The 14781-nt window shown below is 36.4% G+C and overlaps 1 pseudogene; it reads left to right on the forward strand.

Moving 5' to 3' along the window:
• Nucleotides 1-14448, forward strand: part of LOC107727335 (ephrin type-A receptor 3-like) — a 128895-nt pseudogene extending 114447 nt beyond the window's left edge.
• Nucleotides 14449-14781: the final 333 nt, after the last annotated feature.

Raw genomic sequence — 14781 nt, forward strand, 5'->3', positions numbered from 1 at the left:
AGGTCCTCCATAGACTAATATTTGTAAAGAGCAATTTAGTGGCTTAAAAGCGAATGAACACTACATCTCTCTGGGTGATAACATGATGGCCTGTTTCCTGCTATCTGGCTCACTGTAAGCCCGCTTAGCATTCAGTGTCTGTACATGAACCTATAAGCCTCCGCTCTGGAGACCTACTTATGCTTGGCGTAGGTTCATACACAGCGCTGATATGCCCCTTTAACAAGGGCAAATATGGCGTACACCACCGGAATCATACGCCCCAACTAATCAACAGGCACATTTGACACGGTCATTTTACCCCAGCGGTCACGTTTGGATTAGTTCCGTCAAATCTGCACTTAGACGTTCTGTCAAATGAAGCAAGGGTCGCTAAATTGTTGAACTCTTGGTGACCTGTGAGTGATGTATTCAGGTCAGAGGATTGAGAGGGATATGACAGAGCTTGTTAACCGAGACTCAACAAGCCACTGGAACATTTTTCTGTTTATTTCACTCTGTCGCTATATTTCAGATATCGGCTTGCAGATGATGCCCTGTGGTAGATTGGTGGCAGCAGTAGTATAACTTGTGCTTATTAGTGTGAGTGTGTTTGTAAAACTAAAATTCTCTTTCAAAACCCAATGTGCTGCATTTTTGCCTAATATCTGCAGAAGGAGCTACCTTGTAAGTGTGGGCGTTCATGCAGGATGCCTTCTTATGTTCAAAATAGCTTTTAGTAAATTTTTTTATTAATGTAAAAACTAAAATGAATTGTAAAACTGAAAGTTATTTTTTTTATTGTGTTCAGCATGGTGGGCCGCATTTTAATTCGTGACGGGCCGCGGGTTGAGAACCACTGGCTTAATGGAATTGAACAGAAGACACTTACAGTTGCTAATATAAACAATGAATATGTTAGTCTGTATGTAAATACTGTATGCTTGTCCGACTCACAAATACATGAATGGTTAGTTACATTTTTCCCATTCTTTGTTTTTTTCCCTTTGATATAAACCAAACCAACCAACTACAAGGTGAATCACAATATTAGAAACTTTGATTTAAAGCAAAACATCTTTGAAAATCAGACAAAAATACAAAGGTACAAGTCGACGAAAAGAACTACAATCCAATGAAGCATTGCAAATGGCATAATCAAATGAAAAATGATAGATTAATACAAAACTGTTGTTTTAAATATGTTGATTGCATATAAATAACATATTTTAGGATTATTGAAAAATATGCATATATGTACAAATGTACAAGTAGTTTGAGAGTGTAGGGAGAATCATGCAGAATCATGGGTAATGTAGTTTTTCACCAGGAATTTTGTTGTTGAACACAATTATTTAAAAAATAAGTTGAAATAATGTGGACTGCCGGCTTCAACAAAAGCATAAACTATCAACTAACAACCTTGTAGCTCGCAGTAGGTCTGTTTTCAAAGTTATTGGTAAAAACAGTCCACCAATCGAGAAAATGAAAGGGATTTTTACTTTCAGAACCTGAATGTTGCACTCTATAGCTACTGTTTGGCATTAGCACATTGCTAAGCTAACATGTTAATCTAATTGAAATAAAAAGCACCAACAACAGATATCAAACAAAAATATTGAGTGAAATATTGAGAGAACTAATGAAATGTATGTCCACAGCCACTTTTTTAATTTTTCTTTGACTAGTTGGCTAACTGGCATTGCATATTTTGCAAAGGATATGTGCAATGCTATATTAGCATTTGGCTAAAATGAGACATCTTAGAAGTCAACATAATTTTCTGATCAACATTTTGAACCCTTTCTCTTAACTGTTGGAAGTTAATGACCTTACACATGATGAAAACTATGATGCTAATGTTTACATGTGTGTTTGTCAGGCTAACCAGTAGACTGATACTTGTCTGATTTGATCATGGTTGTATTGAGAGGGCAGACGTGTTGTGTTCAGGTGACTAATACTTTGTTTTCTCAGTTTGGGTTCTAGAATCATTTGTAAGACAAACTAAGTACACTGTTAGACGTTAAAGTGTTGAGATTACAGGAGATCTTCCTTTCGCTACCTGCCATCCATCACAACAGGTGCTATGGCCTCCCATCGACTCTCACAGACTGTCCTGACCGCCCATCATGGCAACAAAGCTCTCTAATTGGTTCTCAGTGGATTAGCCGGGGTTAATTAACTGCTGTCTTTGATGGTGGAAGGCTCTGATGAAGGTCTGTCATGCTGAATAATGGGGCTGCCTGGGAGAGAGGCTGAGAGTGTGGCCAGGGTTTAGCCTTCTCTTTTCTCTCCTTCATTCCTGTGTTTCAGCATCTCAGCTATAAAGGATTAATGACACCATTACCATGATTTATTTCTTTGTGGATTTGTGTAGAATCATCAATCTGTTACGGCATTTTATGCTTTTTTCCTTCCATCTAGGCTGATGGTAAATATTGTGTTTCTGTCTTTTTTTCTCTCTCTTTGTGTCTACAGGCAAACCCGTGATGATTATTACAGAGTACATGGAGAATGGATCGTTGGATACTTTCCTGAAGGTGAGGAAGGCAAAACGCCCATGGCACAAGTCCACACCGATGTTCGCATGCCATTTAAGATGCTGCCTTACATTTAATTACCTACAGCCAATAAACGACCATCGCTCAAGGGTATAAGCCACAGATACCTCTCTGAAAGTCTATTACTGGAGGGAAATTAAGCATGGAATGGATGCCTGGTGGAAGCTGTGCGATTCACTTGCTCACTGTCCATTAGGGTTTTCGCATCCTGTCTGTTGTACAGCAAAAGTGCCAAGGTTATAATAGTCTGACTTTTGCACATTTGCAATACTGGAAGTTTTTGCTACATTAAATATTCCTTTTTCGCCTTTGTTTTAGTAATCAGAAATAACACTTAAGCGTGTATTCGAGTGAGCGTGTTGCAAATGTGTCTCATATAGAGACAGGAAGTGAGTAAATGAATTCGGTAGATTTATAATAAGGGTGCGCTCGCTCCACCAAGCTGCCATAACGTCTCCCGCAATCCTCGCTAATTTATTACCGCCTTTGTCACCCAGCGGATCGGGCCACGAAGTTTTATTACACGCAGCACAGATACGTTTTCCTTTAAGTCAGGACTCTTTTTAATTGCCTACACTTTGAGAAAATGAAAATGAAATCTAACACCCCCCACCCCTAAAAAAGGGCCTGTCTGAGACTTTCGATCTTTCTGCAGCGTACATAATGAATCCCATAAATACACCCTTAGCCCACATAAAAAGCTAATATAATTATGGGGTCAGTTTTATGGCTAATAGCTCATAGTTCGGCCACCCAGCTACATGTGTTTAATTAGAGGACAGATCAGTTAAGCATCACTTACTAGTACAAAAACAAATGATTTTTCTCTGTCTCTATTTCTGTGTCTCTCTGCTCTTCCTGTAAGTAGTGTGGCTTCTGACACTAGATTGATAGCAACCAGTTGATCAGACCAGACGATCAATCAGCAGCCACATTTCACAAAACACAGCGTAATTAACTTACCCACATTATGATACATGAAATACTATACGAGCGCATGTTTCAGATTGATATTGCTCGGAGGGACAAAAGTGGGGTTTTAACAAGATTAGTGTACTGCCCACATATGCAGATTAAGACGTTGGGCTAATTGCTCATTGCGAAGATTGCTTTTGAGGCAAAATGGATGTCCAGGCTCTTTTGTTTAGTTAACAGAAGCACCAAATCCAGATGGTTTTACATTAATAAAGACCTGAAACATTATAGCAATTATGGCAGAAAGAGCTGTAAAACCAGAGGTCAGAGTCTTTTGCATAACGAATCAGAACTCAGGGCAAAACCATTAGAACTGTGAAAAGTTTGAAAAAACGCATGAAGTCTGAATAATGTAATGTAAAAATGTTAACAGAAAAAAGCCTTCAAATATTACCTATTACCTATAAGTGTCACCTACCAACAATATATATATATATATATATATATATAATACTAATGATATACAGTATATACATATAATAATTTAATAGAAATAATTTTCTGAATAATGCAATGTAAAAATTTCAACAGAAATAAAAGTATCATATATTAATATATAGCAAATTGACTATATTAAAACATTTATTTATTTATTTTTTTTATTATTACTGAATGTATATATTTAGCTTATATACACACACACAAACGCAATTTATGTTGGCAACACTTTCATTTTAAAGGTGTCCTTGTTACACCTTACATGTACTTACTATTATAATAACAATAAACTATGCATAATTACTTGCAAGTAACCCTAAGCCAAACCCTGATCCTTATCCTAACCATATAGTAAGTACATGTAGTTAATTCATATTACTCAGTACTTACATTTATAACTGCACTGTAACAAGGACACCTTAAAATGTTCTATGTTGCTAGTTCATGATATCTGATATTATATATTACATAAGTTGCCCCTGCATATTAAATTAGCCAATAAAAACAAAATAATGGTTCCAGTTAGAACCAGTTTTGCATCCTGCTGCCACAGGATAACATTTTTAAGTTATTCAAACCTTTGTTTTTAACAGTGTACACCACCTGTACAATCTACAAATAATAACAGATGCCTTCTCTTTCTCTTGCAGAAACACGATGGGCAGTTCACCGTCATTCAGCTGGTGGGCATGATGCGTGGAATCGCTTCGGGAATGAAATATCTGTCTGACATGAGCTATGTCCACCGTGACCTGGCGGCACGTAACATACTGGTGAACAGCAACCTGGTGTGCAAAGTGTCCGACTTTGGCCTGTCCAGAGTGCTAGAGGACGACCCTGAAGCTGCATACACCACACGGGTAAAGCACATTTCCCCCCTCAAGGTTTTATTAGATCCTAGAGTGAGTCATCATCAATTTTACAGAAACAGGGAATGAAGGAAGAACTAAACGGATAAAAAATTAATGCTGTTTTTTATTTTTTTGTAACATCTTGTTTGCAGTATAAATCTGAGTCCCACTTTAGTTGTTATTTAATGGTTTTTAGCTAGCTTTCATCATTGTCTTTGCTTAATACGGTAAATCTGACTCATTCCATGAGCCCTCAGTTGAGAAATAATGATTGAAATGTCTCTGATCTCCTTGAAAATGTCTCTCATGTCTTTTGAAAGTGTTTGATTGTGTGAAAGAATTTCACCAAGACACCGAAAGAAAGAGACAGAGGAGGGATGTTTGAGAAGCGAGTTGGCTTTCTCAGGGGTCAGTTTCTCTGTCAACCCAGCATGTATTAATTACATCCGTTTCTGACAGGACAACCGCCTCCAAACCCCCTACACTCATTCCTCTCTCTCCTTCTCAGCTCGGTAATTGGTGAGCACCCTGTGGATGCGTATGAAGGCCAAGGGCAAGAAAGAGGCATATGTGTGTGTGTAGCCGTCGGTGTCCACTCTGGTGGACAAAGCATAAACTCAGCAAGAGAATCTGTTGTCACATGCAAACAGGGGAGAAAAGTGCTCATACAACCCCGAACAGACCCCCGCAGATTGCTTTTTGATGTCCGTGTGTGCGCATTTGAGGCAAAATATGTGTTTTTGCACAGAGAGGAACTCTTAAAATATAATTGGCTCTGACATTCAGCACCCCGTGCCCTGTTGCTTCAAGTGTTGAAATCATGAAGAGACAAAACCCTCCAGGCCACGCGAGGCAGCCGTTTATGTGCCGTGACTTTATATAATTAAAAAATTGTAAAGATTGCTTTTTGAAATTCTCTTTAAATGATTTTACCCCATGGGCCCCACTGCTATTCTTTGGCACTCTCGTCACGTATGTCTATACAGAGTACAGCCGGTTTGTCTTTTGTTTGACTTTGACTATAGAGATTAACTACAAACCACTGCAGCTATTTAAAAAGACATTTAGGAAAATACAGACCCTGCCATAGTGCTGGAATAGGAAAAGACAAATATTGTCTCTATTCTGCTGTTTATTTATGGGTGTTTCTTTAAATTTTAGAAGATAAACTCTATTGAAACACACTTTTCACACTCCCATCAATTTTATTAGTCTACTAACAATGTCCAACAGTGGAAATTACATGGAAATGGAAATTACACCAGAATATATATTTGTGCTTAATAGTATTTTCTGACGGAAATGACAATGATGGGAATTTTAACATTTCCATACAATTAAACCATAGACAACCATTCAAAAGTTTGAGGTTGATAAGTTTATTAAAATGTTTTCGACATAGAATAAATGTTGATCAATTTCATGTATCCTTGCTGAATTAAAATATTAATTTCTTCCAAAAAAAAAAAAAAGTATCTTACTGACCCCAAACTTTTAAATGATGTGTGTTTATTTTCACACTTTCTGCATAATTTGTTACAGCTTGAATGAAAATGATGCACAATTAAACATTTTCTTTGTTTTCATTATGTCATGCGTTTCATATTTCATCTCAAGCTCTTAACTGACTGTATTATCTCTTTGGTTATCAAGTACACTAATTTTTGAGAAAACTTGTTAGAAATGATGCCACAAATATGTGGGATGACTATTGAAAATGCTATTTCCCCCCCCCACACAATACATAATAAAACAGTTTCATTTTATTTGTTTAGAAGATCATAGTTTTAACTGGTAATAATCCTTTTTTTTTTGGATGGATTTCATATTTTAAGATTGAAGATCTGGGTTTGGGACAAGGGTAAAACAATAAAATCTACTAAATATTTTTAGTGTCCTTTACATGATGTAACAAAACAAATGAAATCGGTTAGTTTAAACAAACAAACAAAAAAAACAGCCCCTAGGACACCAAAGTACTTGAAGTGAAAAAACCCTCCCGTTTTTTTTCAGCAAGCGACATTTGGAGTTACGGCATCGTCATGTGGGAGGTGATCTCATATGGAGAGCGGCCTTATTGGGAGATGTCTAATCAAGACGTAAGTGTCCTTGAGAAACTGGAAACACACGTGTTCTCGTGTGTATTGTTTAAATTGAAATCTGCTCCACTAATATCTAATATCTCCGCTAATATCATTTCCACTGAAGCCTCTCGGGGGGTTCCGAGCAGTGTGTCCTTGCAAACGTTCAGAGAGTAACAGACATCTTCCTGCGGTGATGTCTGTATAGCAACCGCTCGAATGACAATGGTTTTTAGGAGCCTCATAAACGAGAACTGTCCAGCTGCTCCTGCCTTTAATACAAGCCAGTTAAACACACTTCATCCCTCACTGCTGTATTATGCTAACGCTCTCTGACTTCTCCCTTTATTACCATCAGAGGAAATGTCAAAGGAATCTTCAAGACCTTCAGGGCACCACAGATAATGATTTAGATCTTCAGTGCTCAATTTGAAACAAAGAAATGAATGTTAGAATGTTTCCTGTCTAAAATAAATAGTTCCTTTGATTTAAGAACAGGAAGTGGCAGAGAACAGGAGCTGTTTTAACCATAGCAATGAATTATAGTCATATAGAAGATGTTTAAACCATTTAGTTGAGTTATAGTCTGGTATGTTATGGAAATGTAAAAGTGATGTTACTTGCATGAATATACCATGGTAACCATAGTTTTCACCATAATAGAATTCCAGGGGCTTGATGTTAACTGTTAATACTGTCTTCAGAGGATAAAAAGTCTAACAAGAGGACAGAAAGGTTCAGAAAACTGTTTGAATATCCTATATTAATGCATTTTTTTTTTTGTAGTTGCAATAACAAAATTAGCAACGACATTGAAAAAAAAGTAACCTTAATAAGGTTACAGCTACTAAAGTAACTTTATGGGGAAATCAAATAGAAATTGTCCTTAAATATACATTTGCACATGCACATTGTATTGTACAGTATTTTTAATGCATGTCTTTGTCTTCCAGGTGATTAAAGCTATAGATGAGGGGTACAGGCTGCCCGCTCCGATGGACTGTCCTGTTGTCCTCCACCAGCTGATGCTGGACTGCTGGGAGAAGAGCAGAAGTGAACGGCCCAAATTCGGGCAGATCGTCAACACTCTTGACAAACTGATCCGCAACCCCAACAGTCTGAAAGAGCTCGCCAACAGCTCAGCCTGGTGAGAAACTCATATGAACCCTCACTTCATTAAAATTCAGCTGGTGTTTGTGCATACACATGATTTTTACTCTGTTTTTAACCCTGCATTAATGGGATAGTTCACCCAAAAAATAAAATTTGATGTTTATCTGCTTACCCCCGTGACATCCAAGATGTAGGTGACTTTGTTTCTTCAGTAGAACACAAACGAAGATTTTTAACTCAAACCGTTGCAGTCTGTCAGTCTTATAATGGCAGTCAATGGGTCCCATGGCTTTGAGAGTCGGAATAAATCATGTTAAATCCTGTTTTCCTGTAAAAAAAAATATCTGAACATCCTTGAAACCAGATAAATTAAAGATAAGTTCATATACATTACCATTCCAAAATTTGTGGTCAGTACAATTTATTTATTTATTGGCAAAAAATTTATACTTTTGTTCTGCAAGGATGCATTAAATTGATCAAAAGTGACAATAAAACATTTATAATGTTGCAAAAGATTTCTATTTTAGACAAATGCTGTTCTTTTGAAGTTTCTATTCTGAAAAAAAGGTATCGTGTTTTTTTGTTGTTGTTGTTGTTGTTTGTTTGTTTTTAATATTAAGCAGTACTCTTTTCAACATTAATACGTTTCTAGAGCAGGAAATTTGCATTTTAGAATGATTTTTGAAGGATCATGTGACTGAAGACTGGAGTAATGGCTGCTGAAAATTCAGTTTTGCCATCACAGGAATAAATAACATTTTAAAATATGTTAAAATAGAAAAGTTAAATTGTAATAATGTTTTACAATATTACTGTTTTTACTGCATTTTGGATCAAATAAATGTAGCCTTTGGTGAAAAAAAAAAAAAAAAAGACTTACAGACCCCAAACTTTTGAAAGGTAGTGTATCTTAACATCCTTAAAACAAGATAAATGAAAGATAACTTGATACACATTTACTAGGGAAGGCTCATTTTCAGGGAATGTCTCAAATTATTCCTTTTTCTTACCCCATTGGCAATTTATTCTTGTTTTAAACATAAACTTTACTATATGTTGTTAGATATATTCTGAAAAGTACCAATGGGATGAAAATGCATTATTATTTAAATGAATTCAAGTGTCTGAGGGAGGTTATGATGAATAGTGATGGCAAACATGTTAAATTGCTGAAAAGATATTCAAACATGTCACATCCTCTTTGCAAGACTTGCAAATTAGAAAACTACCCCAAGGTTTTCCTCATGTACAGTGTGTACAAATAGTACGATCAGTGTAAACATGGATCAAGCTAACCCAAGATTATGTTAACTCAGGGTTAACTATTTCAATTGTGAAAAACCTGATAATGTGGTGGAAACATGAAACACGAAGGACAACACCAGTTTAAACCAAAGGATTGTCTCTTTTAAAGCGATGTACAGATAAAACATTTAAAAGCCACAAAAGCAAATCCCTAACAGCTCAAATAAATCCAGAGAAAATCCAATCCAGCTTTTCGGTGTCTGCCCCATGAACTCTCAAATCTTTCGTTTTATGTGAAACAACAAGCAGATAAACTCCATATTGTCTAATATAACCAAACCTAGTGTCGCTGATCCTTTTCCAGCAGACATCCATCTCGCAGCTTTGTAAAAAGACATAGTCGTATAGATAGCCTGAACCCCCATTGTAAAACCTGACACGAGACAGAGCGCAGACTCTCCCTCCACCTGCGGTTTATCAGGAGCGCTGGAGAAGGAGAGGCAGAGTTCACATTACAGCCGTAAAGCCAGTGACTCAGAGCCCTTCATGAGATATACGCTTCCTCAAGCCCATCACAGTCTCTCTGATTACAGCCCAACCTGCCAGTCATTTAATCCCTCTGTGTCCAAAGAGGACAAAGAAGAACGAGGGCGTTAAATACATCCCAGGTCTGAGATTGAATTGACCCCCGGTTTTCATTCAAACGCTGCTGTCACTCAGCAGTGTGAACCTAACCCGTCTGTCATGAAGAACGGAAAGGCAACACAATAGGTTTTAACCTCAACTGCAACTCCTGAACTTTTATCCTCTCCTCATGAAATTGCTTAAGATATCGGCTCTCGGAAGAAACTGCTGTATTCCCTAGTAGAAAGTTCTTGGATCAGCTTGCTTTGTTGGTTCGGAAAAAAGGCTATCATTAAACTATCATGAAATGAGAAACAAGTGACAGTTTGATTAGATATTCTTAACTGTAGGCCTGAAGCTGAAGCCCTAATACTATATCCTGCATCTCCATAGATGATATATAATGCAAGACCAGTTTTCCAGCTCAGTTCTCAATGTTTTCGCAACCAAACCGCAATTGATACAAATTTAATTTCCTTTTCAGGGAAGACCCCACCACCCCAGAATTCAGCGTGAGTACGGTGGATGAATGGCTGGACGCTATCAATATGGGACAGTACAAAGACAACTTTGCCAGCGCAGGCTATGTTTCTCTAGATTCCATACTGTACATCAGCATGTGGTAAGTTTGTATACCAATATAAATACACTTACTGTATACTTGTGAACCCAAAAGTAGTGTATAAACAAACATTTTGGCAAGTAGGAAGACCCTATTTTTATTGTATTTTATTATTTTATTTTATTTTTAAAATAATTTACCGTATTGGCCCGAATATAAGACGACCGCATTTTTTCAGATGTATTTCCAAGAAAAAAACATCGTCTTATATTCGGGACAATACGGTAATACTTTTATTTTTAAAGACTGGTACTTTGCCATGTCAGGAATAAATTGCATTTATTAAAATAATTAAAATAATAATAAAAAATGTAATATTTTTTTAATATTAAATAAAATCACTTCTGAACTGTAGTGCAGGGTTATTGTAGTAAGCTAAAACTAAAACCATTAAAAAAAAATCATTAACTGAAATAAAATAAATGTTAACTGAAATAAAATATCAAAAAACGTAAACTTATTTTATTTCAGCTAGTTGACATTTCTCATTTTCGTTTAGTTTATCTTGATATTCTAAACTAATTCAAACTAAAACTGAAATAAAAATGTAAATAAAACTGTATAGATATTTAAAAACAATAAAAACTAATAAAAATAAAAAACAGAAAATAATAATAATTAATAATTAAAATTTAATCAAATTATATATACAACCACACATATATATATATATATATATAAACTATAAAATAATACTGCTATAATATAATACAAGTCTCTTGGTTTGCTTTAACATAGTGCTCTAACCAATATAGACATGATCATGATTTTTTAGGATTTCTCTGTGATTCAGAATTCATATTTTTGTCCCAACCAGCAACTGTTAATGGGAAACTGTCGCTTGGTTTGTATTTTTGTAATGTAGTGTCGGGTAGCTCCACCCACAAAGAAATCTCTTTTGTTCAAAAATCATGCTCCACATTGCAGTAAATTAAACATCAAAACAATTACTTAGAAACATGATATATCAGAGAAATCATACTACTCTTAAATATATTGTTGTTTAATCATCGTTTCTATAACCAAACTACTAATAAACTGAATCCAAAATTAAATTATTTCCTGAACCTTTTTTTTTTTTCTTTCCCTCCTTCCTCAGTGAGTTAAACAAGATGGGCGTGACTCTGGTCGGGCACCAAAAGAAGATTCTCTCGGCCGTCCAGAGTTTGCACGCACAGGGGACACACGTGCAAGTATAACAAGCCTTCAAGAGCGTACAGACTGAGAGAGTTACCAACTGCTCCCACCACAGTCCCTATCAGCAGCTTCACCGTACACTTCTCACCCTGGATGTTTCCGCAAACGACCCTTTTGTCAGCACTCTGGCTTCCATCCATGCACGTCCGAGCTTCCTACAGCCAGAGGAACACACCGAGACCGATCTACAATCGCTTGACAAGGCCACGGCAAATCAGATATGAAGTATGGTTATTAAACAAAAAAGGAACAAAAACACATTAGGGAGAATTCACAGCTTGTGTTTTACAGTTTCAACATTTGCATTTAATATTTGACGTTTCGCATATCAGAGGTCGGACTGTTGTTGTTTTGTTTTTCTCACATCCGTGTTTGGGATATCAGTCTGTCCTTCTACATCACTTATAAGCCACAGTAAAATATCAGAAGATGTTTCTAGTATATTTATTTTGTCATAATTGAGCGTTTGAGCACAGATGGATTCAAGTCCCAGAATTCAGACGAAAAGGCGACAGAGGTTTGCGTTCCACCAGCAAAGATGGCCGGAAACATCTGCGACGACGAAGACGAAGGCCGTGCCTTGCACAGGACGACGAGACAAGCTGAGAAATAATTGCTCTTCACTCATCGCCGTGTTGCAAGCACTTGAATAAGAATCCGTTTGACTTCTCAAACACACTTCCAGAAAATAGAAATGTCATTTCTGTCCATTCGCTGCACAGATAAGCCAACGTGTTGTACCACTGCAAAGTTTGTGCACGTCAGATCAAGCAAAGACGACTTCGAAAGGTCATTTTCGTCATTACGAAGTTCGCATCGTCTTTATGTTTACACTCGTAGTGCGTGACGACTATTGTACTATAGTGTATAAAATGTACAGTGTTGATTTGAAAAAAAGAAGACGAAAAACACGAAAAACTAGAATGTTTGTAATGATGTACTTTTATTTAGTATGAAGAGGAGGAAGTGGCCGTTATCACCGTCGTTTGCCGATGTGCGATAATAACTCATCTCTGGAATGTAGCATGGATCCTAAGCTTCATCTTTGACTGACAGGTGACAGTGACTGCAGTTTTTCCACTCAAGTGGCGCCCTTAGCTGCTTGACTTTAGATGCCTTATTAACTGTGCAGTTCTCTCTCTTTTTCTCGTCCTCCCCTTAGAAACGATATCATGAAGTTTAATGTATATAGTATTTATCATTGCGTCACTGAGAAGCTGGAGCTCGATGTTAAAGCCAGGCTCGATGTTTTTACCGTTTTAGTCTGCTGTTTGTGGAAACGCGTTCGATCTGCGCCGCTCTCGCCAGAGGCATAGATGCATGTGGTATAGGAATGGAGAGGTTTTCATGACTCTATTGGGCTGAACTAAATTCCTCTTTAATGAGACTGATTTGCTGCACTGTATATTTTTGTACTAGTGAGGTTGTTCTGTAAAGTAGAAGTCTACCTGTTTTATTTAAATATATATGAGACATAAATACAGGAACGGATGGAAATGAGAGATAATCATACTTCAAATCATGATTCCCTGACGTCATTTCACATTTTGATTTCTTTTATGTCATTGATTGTTTCGATGCTTCAGCACAACGCTGTAACTAATCGCAAAAACTTGCTTGGAATCTGTAAGGGTTTTTCTTCCACATTCTGCAGAATTTTGCTGAAAGGATTTGAATATGCTAAAATATCTTTATTCAAAACTCATTTAAAATGGAAAAATAAATAAATAAAATGTCCGAATTCTGTAGCTGCAGATTCCGTGTGGGTTTAACTAAGCACACATAACCACTCTTCCTTTCGTCAAATTGTAAGGAAAATCCATCATCGTCTGTTATTAGAGTATGTATAACTGGATACTTTTCATAAAAGGTGAAAATCCTGAAAATGACATCTCGAGCCATGTTTAAAATGGTCACATATTTAGTTCCCCAAATTAAAATGGCATACACAACAATACATTAAAAAATATATAAATGATACTGATAAATGCAAGGATCACTACTAACCATTGCACTTTTCTTTATTTTTATTTTTTTCCATGCATATTTTACCGAGGGAGAGGAAAAACACTTCCTTAAACAAGTGATTATGCATTTAGATGCATTCATTTGTTCTATCCTGCGATTGTTAATGAACCTTATACACTAAATCTGAGATTTCAATATGTAAAGTAATTCCAGAAGGCCAGAAACTCATCCATTTGTATGCTCATTTTCCAATCCAAAATTAAATCCATTCAACTCTGTCTAGGGAGGCAATATGCTGATGTGGCAAAATTGGCTGCAGAAAATTGCATTGAAATAATAAAAACATGATGATGATGATGATGATAGTGGCGATATTAATGACCATTAATAAAACATAAGCTCCAGTTTTTACTACTGCAACATAAAACTTCCAGTTTTGCAAATACAGCTAAGTAAAGAATTCTATCTATATATCTGCTCACCAAATGAATCAAAGCAGGTGGTTGTGTGACTAAACAGTGTTAGTGGCAGGATGTGGAATGTTGTTAATATGATAGAAGGTGATAGATGAATCTTGCTTATAAATTGTCTATCGAGTCGTTGTCTTTTGTTCTGCCCCGGCTCTGTACATGTGTTTGGGCTGATCCTTTGTGAATGATCTCTGTTCTTTTGTAAGCTATGTGCCCATCTCTCCACACACTGCAGGTCTCTATGAGCTCGCAAAAAAGGGTGTACGCATTGACATTCTTCATGTCGCTGTAATAAATGCTAATATTTTTAATTTCTCACCTGAAGCTTTGGCATCTCTTTTCATTCTTCTCTAAATGCACTTATGGTTCTTTATCATACGCGCACGCACACGCACACACACACACACACACACACACACACACACAAAAAAACCCTGAAACAAAATGGTGTAGAAACTATTTTTAGAAAATCTTGCACACTAAAATATTAGAATCAAATTATGACCAAATTTCAGATTTGATTATGCACAGGATTTAGTAAATAACCGAATAGTTATATATAAATTAAATATGTACAAATTTATGAAAATAAAATATATTAATTTATAAATAAAATGTATTACTTTTAAAAATATATTTTAGTTACACATA

The sequence above is a fragment of the Sinocyclocheilus rhinocerous genome, unplaced genomic scaffold, assembly GCF_001515625.1.
Source record: "Sinocyclocheilus rhinocerous isolate Xijiao unplaced genomic scaffold, SAMN03320098_v1.1 scaffold427, whole genome shotgun sequence".
In the NCBI taxonomy this organism is placed as follows: domain Eukaryota; kingdom Metazoa; phylum Chordata; class Actinopteri; order Cypriniformes; family Cyprinidae; genus Sinocyclocheilus; species Sinocyclocheilus rhinocerous.